Here is a 12,434-nt window from a genome sequence, read left to right as displayed (position 1 = left end):
CAGCCTTGAATCACCTATATCGAGAATTGAATCGAGCATTGATCAGCGGTTTACAGAAGCAGCAATGGCATCGAGCGATTTTTGCAGGTTGTGCAAAAAAAAACATGAAAGTGAGTGGTATTTACACCCACTCGAGCGATTTGTTTGCTAAACTAAAGAAGCCATTGAGCATCGTCGAGAGGTTAAAGGAATTGGATTGGATTAATATAGCGTGCCAGGTGGATTAGCCAGTTTGTGATTGGTCCCCGCAAATTTGTAACAGAAGCAGGATAGAAGAATGTACAGGTTTCCAGCCTGAATCAGGTTTCCAGTCCAAAATCAAATCGCCGGCAGATCGGGCTGGGTTTACCCAGTCTAGCAGTACTTAGTAGTAAGCATTATTTAGGTTGATGGTAGAGAAAACGGTACAACCTTTTAGAGCAGAGAGTAGTTCATACATGTGTGGCAATGAAAAAAAAGTCCACGATAACTGCTTTATTTGGCTCTCTAAAGTCAAGGCACCTTTTTTTTTTTTTTTTACCTGACCTTTTCTCTGCGTAACAACAATTGCTGACACCCATGCAGAGACGTTGATGCTTTCTATCACCCCAGCTGCTTGCAAGCGATTTAATTACTTTGACACAGCACTATGAACAGAGTGGCAGACAGCAAAGTTTCTGGTGCACAGGTGTAACGGTTTCATCCAGCTTTACCTGGTGTATAAAGTTTTTTAGCACATCCAAACTTAGTTGACTCAGCAACAGTGTACTGAAAGACTGGCACAGAAGCAGGCACAGGAAGGGCATTAGGAGGAAGGACATGATTGTTTTCAATCCTCACATGCAGTGCAGACATTAGATCCCTCCCCATGAGTGGTGTCCCTTTGTCCTTCTGAGCCAAGGCAGTGAAGCAGTACAGCTATCCGTCTTCCGTCCGGACAGGCATCCCCGGTAGCATCAATAACCCATAGATCATTTTCAAAAATCCGCAGCCATGTGCTGAACAGCATAGCAGGCTTACCGGGGCAATGCAGGAAAAAACTCGGGCAAGGCAGGTTAGTAACAACCATCTTCGTGACAGACGATAGTGAAAATATTTTTAATCGTCGTCGCCGCCAATTTATGGCATCTGTCAGGAGTTAGTAAGCAATGAAGCACACGAGACAGGAGTAGCAGCTTCATCCATCTTGTTTACTCTTTAATTTTACTTTTTTGCACATTCTGCTTGTAAAACAATAACAAACGACAATAAGCACATCACTTTATCCAAAATTAGCGCCAGAGTAAGTACGTTACAATGTGTCAACATTTTTATATTCAGAAACAAACTATTTGCGGAATCAGATACTACTAACAGTTACGGGTATATTCTGTATCATGCTGCTATTAAAAATGGTACGATACAACATTTTATTAGTACCGGTACTTTAAGAACGATAGCATTCTGAGCCGTATTCCTTCATTTCCATCGATGTATGACAGCAGGAGTCAGGATGTACGTGCAGAGCTCTGCTTCCACTCCCTGGAACAGGGAGTAAAATATATCTGCGCAGCACATCAAGGATTGTGTGAATTGAAACGTGAACTGAATTGGTCCTCTCCATTTAACCCCTCCAAGTCAGAGCAGTGCACAAACATTAGGAGTAGTGAGTAGTGAACACACAACGTGGACACACACACCTGGAGCAGTGTGCAGCCATTTTGCTGTGGCGCCCGGGGAGCAATTGGGAGTTAAGTGCCTTGCTCAAGGGCACCTCAGTCATTTCCTGCCTGAATTGAGAATCGAACCCGCAACCTTTAGGTTACCAGTCTGACTCTCTAACCATTAGGCCACTACTGCCCCCATCTTAGAGCAACAAAGAAACATGCAAGTGTAGGATGTGTCTGATGTTAAAAAGAGTTATTAAGCGCAAATTCAGTACTCATTCGCAGATCATTGAATGGTCAAAAATGTCAAAATGCACATCATGGCGAATAATCACGTAAACACAATAGGATGTGTCTTTTAGGGATGTAATGGTTCTCTGTAAAAATAATCTAACCGTACCATTCTCCACCCAAGGTCAGCACGCACTTGCACCGCGGTTCATCTTAAATCTGACGTCGCACCTATAATATGCTTTGTTGAAAATAACGTGTAAAACAGACAGACAGAGTTCCGCTAATGTATGTTGCAGTCGATGGATACGCATTCTGGCTTCCCAATACTATTTACAACTAGGGTTGGGCATTGTTTGAATTTTAACGATTCCGATTCCGATTTCAATTCTGCTTATCGATTACGAATCTTACCGATTCATAATTTAGATTCCAATAAGGTAAAAAAATAAAAAATAAAAAAGCTTACATATTGTCGTGGAAATTTTAAACTGTATATTAAACTAACCATGTTCCTAACATCTAACATTTGAACAGGATGTACTGTACGAAATCAATGGAAAACTTGTGACTTTGACTGTGTGCGTATGCATGTAAAAATAACATAGCCTAGTTTGGGAAATGAAACTAGACAGTCTGTTAGAATCTTGTGATTAGCAAATTAAGTCATCATTAAAACAAAGTTTGCTTTACCTAGTAACAGAGGGGTTTGCATATGAAGAACCAATCAAATAGTGAGGAAATTATGTAATGCAGCCTGACATTTATGCCATACCTCGATTCTATAAAAACTGTTGTATCTGTGTTTTACGGTGGGATTTCTCAATGGAATTTGTTTGAGATCCTCCGGCCTTGATTCTTCTTGGGAGAGTTTCTCTGAGAACTGCTCGAAGACTCTCCCGGCCGTTATTAAAGCATTTAGAGGACATTTGCTGATGTCTGTCTGTTAATTTCTGCTGCGCAGCAGGTAAGTTTAGGGAAGCAAGTAAGTTAGGGTAAGAGACTCGGCCAGTTGTCGACTGAAGACGCAAAGAGCTGGAGTATAAAGGTTATTAAGTGTCGATTTGTAGACGCTCTGTGTCGATGACTAGACGCAACAGATTTATTTATTAAGTGTCGATTTGTAGACGCTAGATAGTCGGGTTTTAGGGAAAAAATCCACTACAATATCATTCACATTTAGTCTTATTGCAAACCATTTAATTGTAGCTGAATACCATGAACAAAAATAAACAGACTAAAGAACACTTACGCAAGGAACGTTATCAAAGACAAGTAAACACAGTAATTAAAAAATAACAAAAATATAGCAATTTCAACACATAGATACAACTGAATAAAGATTATAAGATTTTCAGGTATTCAGGTACAGAAACTGTAATCAAATGAAAAAAACCCAGCACTTTATAAATAAAATATACATTACAAATATAGTTACAAAAGTTATTCAGTCAAGAACAAGTGAATTTTCTCTTTGTCTTTTGTTGTTTGATTAGTGTTATTATAAAGACAGCTGCTGTCACTTTAAGAGTTGCACAGATCCAATATAGTTTCACATGCCTGCAGCACTGAAAACATTGTGTGTCGTCTCGCGCTTGAATGGTTTAAAATCACATTAAAATCACTGTTTCTGTACGCACGTTTTGGATGTGTGTACAGCACATAAAACAGCGCATGAGTCTTCGATTTTCGATTCCCAACCCTAGTTACAACAGATATGTTACTCTCTGTAAACTTTGTTCAATGCGAGTGCCGTATGCTCTAATTACATGACCAGTTGTTTAAGACGTCATCACCCGGTGTTGATAGCACGAGAGCAGGTGAGACCTGAACGGTAGGGATGCACCAATATGAACATTTTGGCTGATACCGATAACCGATAATTCTTTATATTTGAAAGCCGATCACCAAAATATTGGCCGATAAATCTAAATCCAAACTTTTATATAAATTATCAAAAGGCATGTCCCAAGCACACAATTATAAAGTTCTCATTATAATTGTATGTAGCCTAAATGACAGACAAGCGCTGGACATGCTGCAATTAACTGTATTTTCCTTTTTTGAAGTGATTTCAATCATATTTCAAGCAATTTGAAGTGTCTCAACTGAAGGAAATAATCCATTATTTATCCGCTTTAATATATCGGCCAAATTTTCTTATCAGGCCGATAACGATAACATAAAAAAATTATCATATATCAAACGATATGGTGGCTGATATTTTGTGCATCCCTACAGATCAGCCCGTTGCTATCAGTGTTTAAACTAAACTCATTTGCGTGTGTTTTAAAACCTTACCAATTTAAACATTCAAGCGCAAGAAAGCGCAAAAGAGAATGCGCATGCACGCGCTCTGATAAGATTTGCACGCGCACAAATCCGAAGAGCGCACAGGGAAATTCGCATTTCATACAACGCTCAAATACATAAAAATAAAAAACATTTAAAAAGTGTTCTTTTTCAAGTCTTATTGCGCTTTAACAGACAAATTCACATAAAATTTATGTCAACATGCCCGTCTTGGCGAGTATTGTCTTAAGTGAACAGTTGAGAAAGACAACGCATGTGTTCAATATCAGTATGGATCCGTGCATTATGTTTTAAAGGTCCTGTTCTTCGTGATCCCATTTTTCAAACTTTGGTTAGTGTGTAATGTTGCTGTTAGAGCATAAATAATACCTGTAAAATTATAAAGCTCAAAGTTCAATGCCAAGCGAGATATTTTATTTAACAGAAGTCCCCTTTCAAAGCATACAGCGAACGGCCAGTTTGGACTACATCCCTCTACTTCCTGCTTTAATGATGTCACTAGAACAGTTTTTTGACTAACCTCCGCCCACAGGAATTCACAAAAAAAGGGGGCGTGGTCTTGTTGCGCTCCCACGGAGAAGAGGAAGAGTTGCGTTTGTAGAGTGTGTTTGTCGCCATGTCGTCGAGACGCTGTTATTTTCATATAATAACACTGAGCGCATGCATTTCCACGTTATGGTAAGAGGCGTGACCTTTCCGGGCAACGTGCGCTAAGCTGCTGTCGAATCACAACACAGGAACCGCTGGCACAATCAGAACTCGTTACGTATTTCATAGAACAAGGAAGTTATCAGCCCGTTTTTAGGACAGTGAAAACAGCGGTATACAGATAAGTAAATTGTGTGAAAAATACTGTGTTTTCTAACACGCGAAACATGAACACATGTTATATTGCACACTGTAAACACAATCAAAGCTTCAAAAACACAGGAAAAACGGGACCTTTAAAGTGACAGCAGCCTAATATTCCTGCTGTGCGTTTTGAATGTTAATTAAACAACAAAAGACAAGGAAATCACCCACTGCTCTTGACTGAATAGCTTTTGTAAGGATTTAATAAGGATTACCAGAAAACCAGGTTGCTGCTGGAAGAGGTGTTAGTGAGGCCAGCAGGGGGTGCTCACCCTGTGGTCTGTGTGGGTCCTAACGCCCCAGTGTAGTGACGGGGACACTATACTGTCAAAGAGCACCGTCCTTCGGATGAGACGTTAAACCGAGGTCCTGACTCTCTGTGGTCATTAAAAATCCCATGGCATTTCTCGTAAAGAGTAGGGGTGTAACCCCGGTGTCATGGCCACACACCATTGGCCCTTACCAATCATGGCCTCCTAATAATCCCCTTACATTGAATTGGCTCTATCACTCTCTCTCCTCTCTCCACCTATATCCGGTGTGTGGTGAGCGCACTGGCGCCGTTGTACTGTGGCTGCCGTCGCATCATCCAAGTGGATGCTACACACTGGTGGTGGTTGAGGAGAGATCCCCTGACATGATTGTAAAGCGCTTTGGGTGTACAGTAGTACATATGAAAGCGCTATATAAATGCCCGATTCTATTCGATTCTATTAATCTTTATTTAATTTATACAGTGCAGTGTTATTTTACATTTGGTTACTTTATTCAATTTCTGTACCTGAAAACTGTTAGATACCTGAAAAACTCAGTTTATTTTATTTGTATCTTTGCTCTATTGTATTTATTACTTGTACTTATACTTGTAGTTTGGTTATTTGTTCTTATTTTTATTTGATAGTTCTCCTTTTTTCCCCCTGAACATAGGACATAGCACATCCCAAACCGTACACAAACCGCGACTCTAAAACTGTGATACAAACCGAACCATGAGAAATTTGAACCGTTACACTTGTAATATCTTGTGAACGTAAACAGTTGAGAACGAAATCGTGTGTGTGTATCATATTATTGGATCCGTGCAGGTCTGAATCAAGTGACAGCAGCCTAACAAACCTGCTGCTATCTGTGTCATTAATGTTAATCAAACAACAAAAGAAAATAGAAAATCACCCACTGCTTGACTGAATAACTGTAACATCTTTATCAAGAATCAGTGTATAGTTAATTTAGAGTGAAGACTATGCAAGTGTTTTTTTTTTTGTTTTGTTTTTACATTTGATTATTTAATTTCTCAAGTGAATGTTACTGTTAAATAGCCCGTCCCGGGCATGACGTTAAACTGCGCCCAACGTGTTGGGAAGGTTACGGGTCCGACCAAGCGTGCAAGTGCAAACACCTTATTCCACCGTCACTGGTCGTTATTATACTGGGGACGGAAGACCGGGACGCAACGCACCTCTGCACGACAGTTGTCGGAGCCAAGAAATTTTACCAACACAAACCCGTGAAGTGCCAATGGTCTATGGATTGAGCAAATGAGCGCACGGGCAGACTGCATGAGAGTCCTGCACGAGTATAAATATTCGGCAAAGGCGGATGAACCTTACAAGGGCAACGGCACCATGCAATGCATGAGAGATCTGGGGAGTCGCATGCAAATTTAACCCCAAGAAACCAATAATGAATCTAGTTCTAAACAAACAAGTGATGCGCACGCCCGCGTTGGGACCACTAGGGTGTGAGCGGAGACGCCAAATGGTTACTAGGGGCGACGTGCAAAATGTCTCGAATTTTCTGGGAGACACATGTGATAAGGCTACTGGAAAAATTAAATGGCTTTTAACTGCCAAACACAAAGTGACAATCGGTACATGGAACGTCCGAACACTCTGGAAGGATGGAAGCTTGGAACTGCTCATAAAGGAACTTGAGCGTTTTAAGTGGGAAGTTATCGGTTTGTCTGAAGTACGAAAGGAAAGGTCACGGGACAGTGGAGCATGAGGGTTGTAAGCTCCTGTTCTCTGGTAACAACGACAAACGGCAAGGAGGAGTCGCCATTTTGCTATCAAAAAATGCTTGATTGAATTTCATCCAATCTCAGAAAGAGTAATTGTGGCGCGTTTCCACGCTCAAGGCCACGATACTACCATCGTCCAAGCATATACTCCGACGAGTATGAGCACTGATGACGAACTGGAAAAATGTTATGCTGCACTCCAGACCGGATTCAATAAAGCAGGAAAAAACGATATACGCATCGTGATGGGAGACTTCAATGCTAAAGTCGGGACAGACTTTGAAACGTGGAAGGGAGTTATAGGCCATCATGGATACGGTGAAGAAAATGAAAGAGGTGAACGACTCTTGCAATTCTGTCAGCTGAACAAACTGTGTATTATGAACACATGGTTTGAACACAAAGATACACAGAAGTGGACGTGGGCAGCACCCGAGAAAACATCGCCCGTAGCACCTGGTTGTAAAAACAGAAAAGTTATCAGTGCAAGAAACATGATCGATTTTGTAATGGTAGATCAAAGAAGGAGAAGTTTGTTCACAGACACTCGCAGCTTTCCTAGTGCAGCGATCGGATCAACAGATCACAACTTAGTTTTAAGTAACATCAAGGTACGGTTTCAAGTCCAGCGGGCTATTGGAACAAGAGCTAGAATCGACATAGAAAAGATGATCCAGCAGCCTACTGTGAGGCTTGAATATCAGATAGCCTTAGCAAATCAATTCGCCATGCTTGAGAACCTACCAGAAGATGTGGACAAAGCACTAGATGTAATAAACTCTAACATCCAAGAAGCAGCGAAAGAAACAATTGGGTTCATAAGGAAGAAGAAAAAACCATGGATTAGTGAAGAGGTGCTGTTGCTCACTGACCAAAGAAGAGAGGTGAAGGCACAGCTGAATGCCAATCCAAGTCTAAAACCCAAGTACAAACAATTATCTAAAGACATTAAAATGGGCCTAGGTAGATGTTGTCAAGAATGGACACAGCGGCAATGCACAGAACTCGAATCAGCCAGTAGAAAAATTGACTTGCGAAAGCTATTCAGCAAGGTAAAAGAGTTTCGGGCGGACTGGCACTCAAAGTCCGGAGCGCAAATGTCAAAGATGAGACAGGCAAGCTGCTTTCGAGTGAAAATGAAATCAAGTCTAGGTGGCATAGGTATTGTAAGGACCTTTACAACCAGAATGTGTCAGTGGATAAAAGTGTGCTCGATGAATAGTCGGAGGTGAGAGCGGCAATCGACAATCTTAAACAACGCAAAGCACCCGGAGTCGATCGCATAGAAGGGGACCTAATTCGGCTAGGAGGCCAGACACTAGTTAAGGTAATGCACAACATCTGCAATAAAATATGGAAAACCGGGCAATTCCCTAAACTGTGGACACAGTCCTTGATAGTAGTCATCCCTAAAAAAGGCGACACAACAAAATGTGAGAATAATAGAACTATCAGCCTCATTTGTCACGCTAGTAAGATTATACTGGAAATCATACGTAGCAGGATGAAACCACGTATTGAAGGGCTGATGTCAGAGGAACAAGCCGGCTTTAGGCCTAGTCGGGGTACAATCGAGCAAATATTCTCACTAAGGTTATTGGCAGAAAAATATACCAAATTGCAAAATGGCGAGCTGTACATGATCTTCATTGACTTCAAGAAAGCATTCGATAGAGTGTGGCATGAAGCGCTTTGGGCGATCTTGCATCACTACCAGGGTGGGAATTATACCGCGGCCACGCGGCCATGGCCGCCGTTGCCCTACACTTTGGCCTTCATGCCCCGTGAAAAAAAAATCATCGTACGGCCACAGTGGCCTGTGTGCCCTGGCCCTGTCCAAGTTCCACCCAAGTAGTCTCTGAACTTCAATTAGTTTGTGGATTCGCGCAGGTGCAGTGTCATAATCACATCGATGATCTCACGCATCAAAACAGCAGTGCAAGAAGCATGTAACGTCAGCACCAACAGAAGAACGACACTCTGTTGTCGAAACTGGTGCATAGATATATACACTAGATTTCGCCTTGGCTACGGCATTCGTTCATGAACTGCCGTAGCCAAGGCGAAATCTATATGTCTATCTATGCACCAGTCTGCGCACACGTCACACAGCAGGAAGCGCGGGCGCCCTCAGATCACTTGGACGTCGCTGTGTTACAACAAGAGGTAAAAACGATATAAATACTGTTCGTTTTCTCACACAAACCGCTCGTTTCGTGTCTTAGGCCATCAATGTGTACTTACGATGGGGAATTGTTTTAATTTGGACTCTGTGGATGGATGCTCTTTGAGACCGTGACCATAGACCTGCATTATATGACTGACAGACAAGAACGGTTTGACCTAAAAATATCAAAATCTATTTGCTAGTAGATAAGTGCCCTTTTCAGAAAAGGGCCCTATGCAAGGTTCCAGAGGTAACGGCGTCGGCGCACTGAAGCGTTTTTTTTTTTTTAATAGTTCAAAGTTACTATAAGATTTAATGTTATTACCTTGACAAACTATAACTTACATCATTAAAAAGATATTAAGACTCACGTTTCAGTATTTGAACACTATTCTGAGAAATTTATATTGACAGTTATGTCTTAATTTGTGTCAGGAGTTATGAAATGCAAAAATGAGTCGATACCTTTAATATGAATTATGAGCGTCAGACGCTCCCATTCATAAAAAACTACTGTGCTGTCGTCATGAAAGCGATTCACAAAACAACGTCCCTCACGGCTTTTAGCTCAAAAGTGTGCAGATTTGGAGAAATATTGATATATTCTCAGTTTACATCAGATTTCTATTGACAGGAATAATATTTTATTGAATTTATAGCCAAATGCGTCGATGTAATATTATGAGCGCTGATAACTGATGTGCTGTGTTTTCAATTCATACCAGCAGCCTGAGGGCGCTCTACTGAACATTATAGTCCATATTTGAAACACATGAAGAAGAGCGTTCGACAATGCAGGAAATTATTAATTTATTGGCATTTGTGTTGTTTCTGAATGCTTTTATTGGCATTTGTGTTGTTTCTATTGTTGTGTGAGGGTGTATACCTTCTGGATGTAATGGCGCTCTCTCTCTCTCTCTCTCTCTCTCATTAAAAATTTTTTTTTTTTTTTTATTAAAAAAGTCATAATCCATGTCTTATTCCAAATTAGGATGTTATGGTATCAATCTGAATGGGAAAACCATCGAATTGTACGATGGCCTTTGTGCCCTGTCATATGGCCTTGGTGCCCCTAAAAAAAAAAAAAAAGGTGGAGGCCAAATGGCCTGGCCCCTAAAATTACATAATTCCCACCCTGATCACTACGGTTTGCAACCAAAGCTGATCGGTTTGTTGGAAGACCTATATAAACGAGCCGAGAGCGCAGTAATCGTGGGCCATGATACAACAGATTGGTTTAAACAAACAGTCGGGGTTAGACAGGGTTGCATAATGTCACCAGATCTATTCAACCTGTATTTGGAACACATCATGAGACTTGCCCTAGACAGACAAAACATGGAAAATGTCGGAGCAAGTGTCGGCGGAAGACAGCTCCGCAACTTAAGATTTGCCGACGACATTGGTCTTATAGCTGAAACTCTGCAAAATAGTCAAGTATTAATCGACCGCGTAAATGAGGAGAGCACCAGGTTCGGACAAAAGATCCACAATACAAAGACTGAATGGATGCGGGTAAGATCAACACCTAAAGAAGGCGAGGTAATTGAACAACAACACGTCTAGTGGTTATAGTGTTTGTCCACCTTTGGAGAATTCGCTAAAGGTGAGCAGTAGTTTGCAACCCTGGATATTTTCAATCGTTTAACATTAGGGAGGCCATATCTATAAGACCAAAAAGGAGAACCTTTTGCAGAAAACAGTGATGCCAGGATAAAAACTGAAAAATAACCCCAAACCTATACTATGACAGAAACTTTTCCAGAACAAGAGGTGATATTTAAATCGATTTACAGGGTCATTTTTACTTTTATAAAGGCAGCTTTTCTAACCTTTTTAAATGCATGTCCCCATTTATTTAAATGTTTTAATTTAATAAATAAATGCAATTAGAATAATAAGACATCATAGGGCTATCAGACAAATTCCATCTTTGCATTGCAGAGGTGGCACGGAAGCTGCATCTGAAGTGGCATTAAGATGTATCAACACAGACTGTCTACAAATGCATAAATAATGTAATAAGATGAATGTTTTAAATAAAAAATATATTGAATATAGAAATATAAAATTGAGATTTTGAAACTAAATATGAAACTAAAATCGCCAATAGGTATGAAACAAGTCACTGTCTTAATGAAAGAGTCTTTCATTCATTCAACCAATTTGTTCAAATGGATTCGACTTCTGTGAACAGTAAACCCGCCTTCTTTGGTTTGATTTGATTGGCCATCTCAAACATTTTGACATTGGCGAGCGCTGTTAGACCGCTGCACTAAGCCAGAGCATGCCAAATCAGTTAATCATTTGGAGTCATGTGGGGCACAAGGGGATTCACCTGGGCTTACAGAATTATACATAAATGTACTATTATTCCATCTTTATACATTTATATAGCAACAGGCCAGCCCACATTGTCCAGTGGGTCACTGGGAAAACTCCTGGTGCTCCAGATGGCCAGTGCGCCCTTGCTCTTCACTAAATAACTATTATAGCTTTAATAAGAATTAATTTAATTTATGCAGTGAATAATATGCAAGACTATCCTTTTATTTTACATTTGATTACTTTATTTAATTCCTGCAGTATTTCTTTCCGGAATACTACTCTTGGACCTACCTAAAAAACACTGTTTATTTTATTTGTGTCTGTGTTCTATTGTATTTATTTGTGCTATTGCTTGTGATTTGTTTATTTACTACTGATTGTTTGTCTTTAAACATGTTTGAACTTTATATTAGTTAGGTTGCTGTTAGTTATTATTGTTAGTTATATTATATTATATAGTTATTGAAATTAGAATTGTGAAATTTCACCGGTATGTAAAATGTTGGTATCATAACAACATTATTTATTTATTTATTTATTATTTATTTATAAGTCACATGTGTCAAAAACAATGAAAACAACAACTTTTTTGCAGTGGGGGTGGGGCCAGTGAAAATTTAGGCAGGGTGAGTAAAAAATCTGAACCACTAGTGAGACCAGGCCACTAGAAAATTAAGAAAATCCTTTAGCATTGAGCCCTGTAAGCTTTAAATTCTAAATCATCCTATTAAAGTAGTACTATTTGTTACTGGCAGTATTCCTGTTAGCGGATCTTGCAGAACATCTACAAAGGCCTGTGGTCATGCACATGCAGTTATGCTTCCATAAGTGTATTTACTGTAAATATGTTTCCTTTCTTGTTTGTTTAAACACACTGAAGGACGAGTCTCTGTTTTCT

The 12,434-nt window shown here is 40.1% G+C and overlaps 1 protein-coding gene across 1 annotated transcript in view; it reads right to left on the bottom strand.

Moving 5' to 3' along the window:
* mtor (mechanistic target of rapamycin kinase) overlaps nt 1-12,434 on the bottom strand; it is a 222,836-nt gene that overhangs the window by 209,265 nt on the left and 1,137 nt on the right. The window lies entirely within an intron of this gene.

The sequence above is a fragment of the Rutilus rutilus genome, assembly GCF_951802725.1.
Source record: "Rutilus rutilus genome assembly, chromosome: 19".
In the NCBI taxonomy this organism is placed as follows: Eukaryota; Metazoa; Chordata; class Actinopteri; order Cypriniformes; family Leuciscidae; genus Rutilus; species Rutilus rutilus.
The sequence above is the reverse complement of the archived record's forward strand: the minus strand, read 5'-3'. Positions and strand labels throughout refer to the sequence as shown.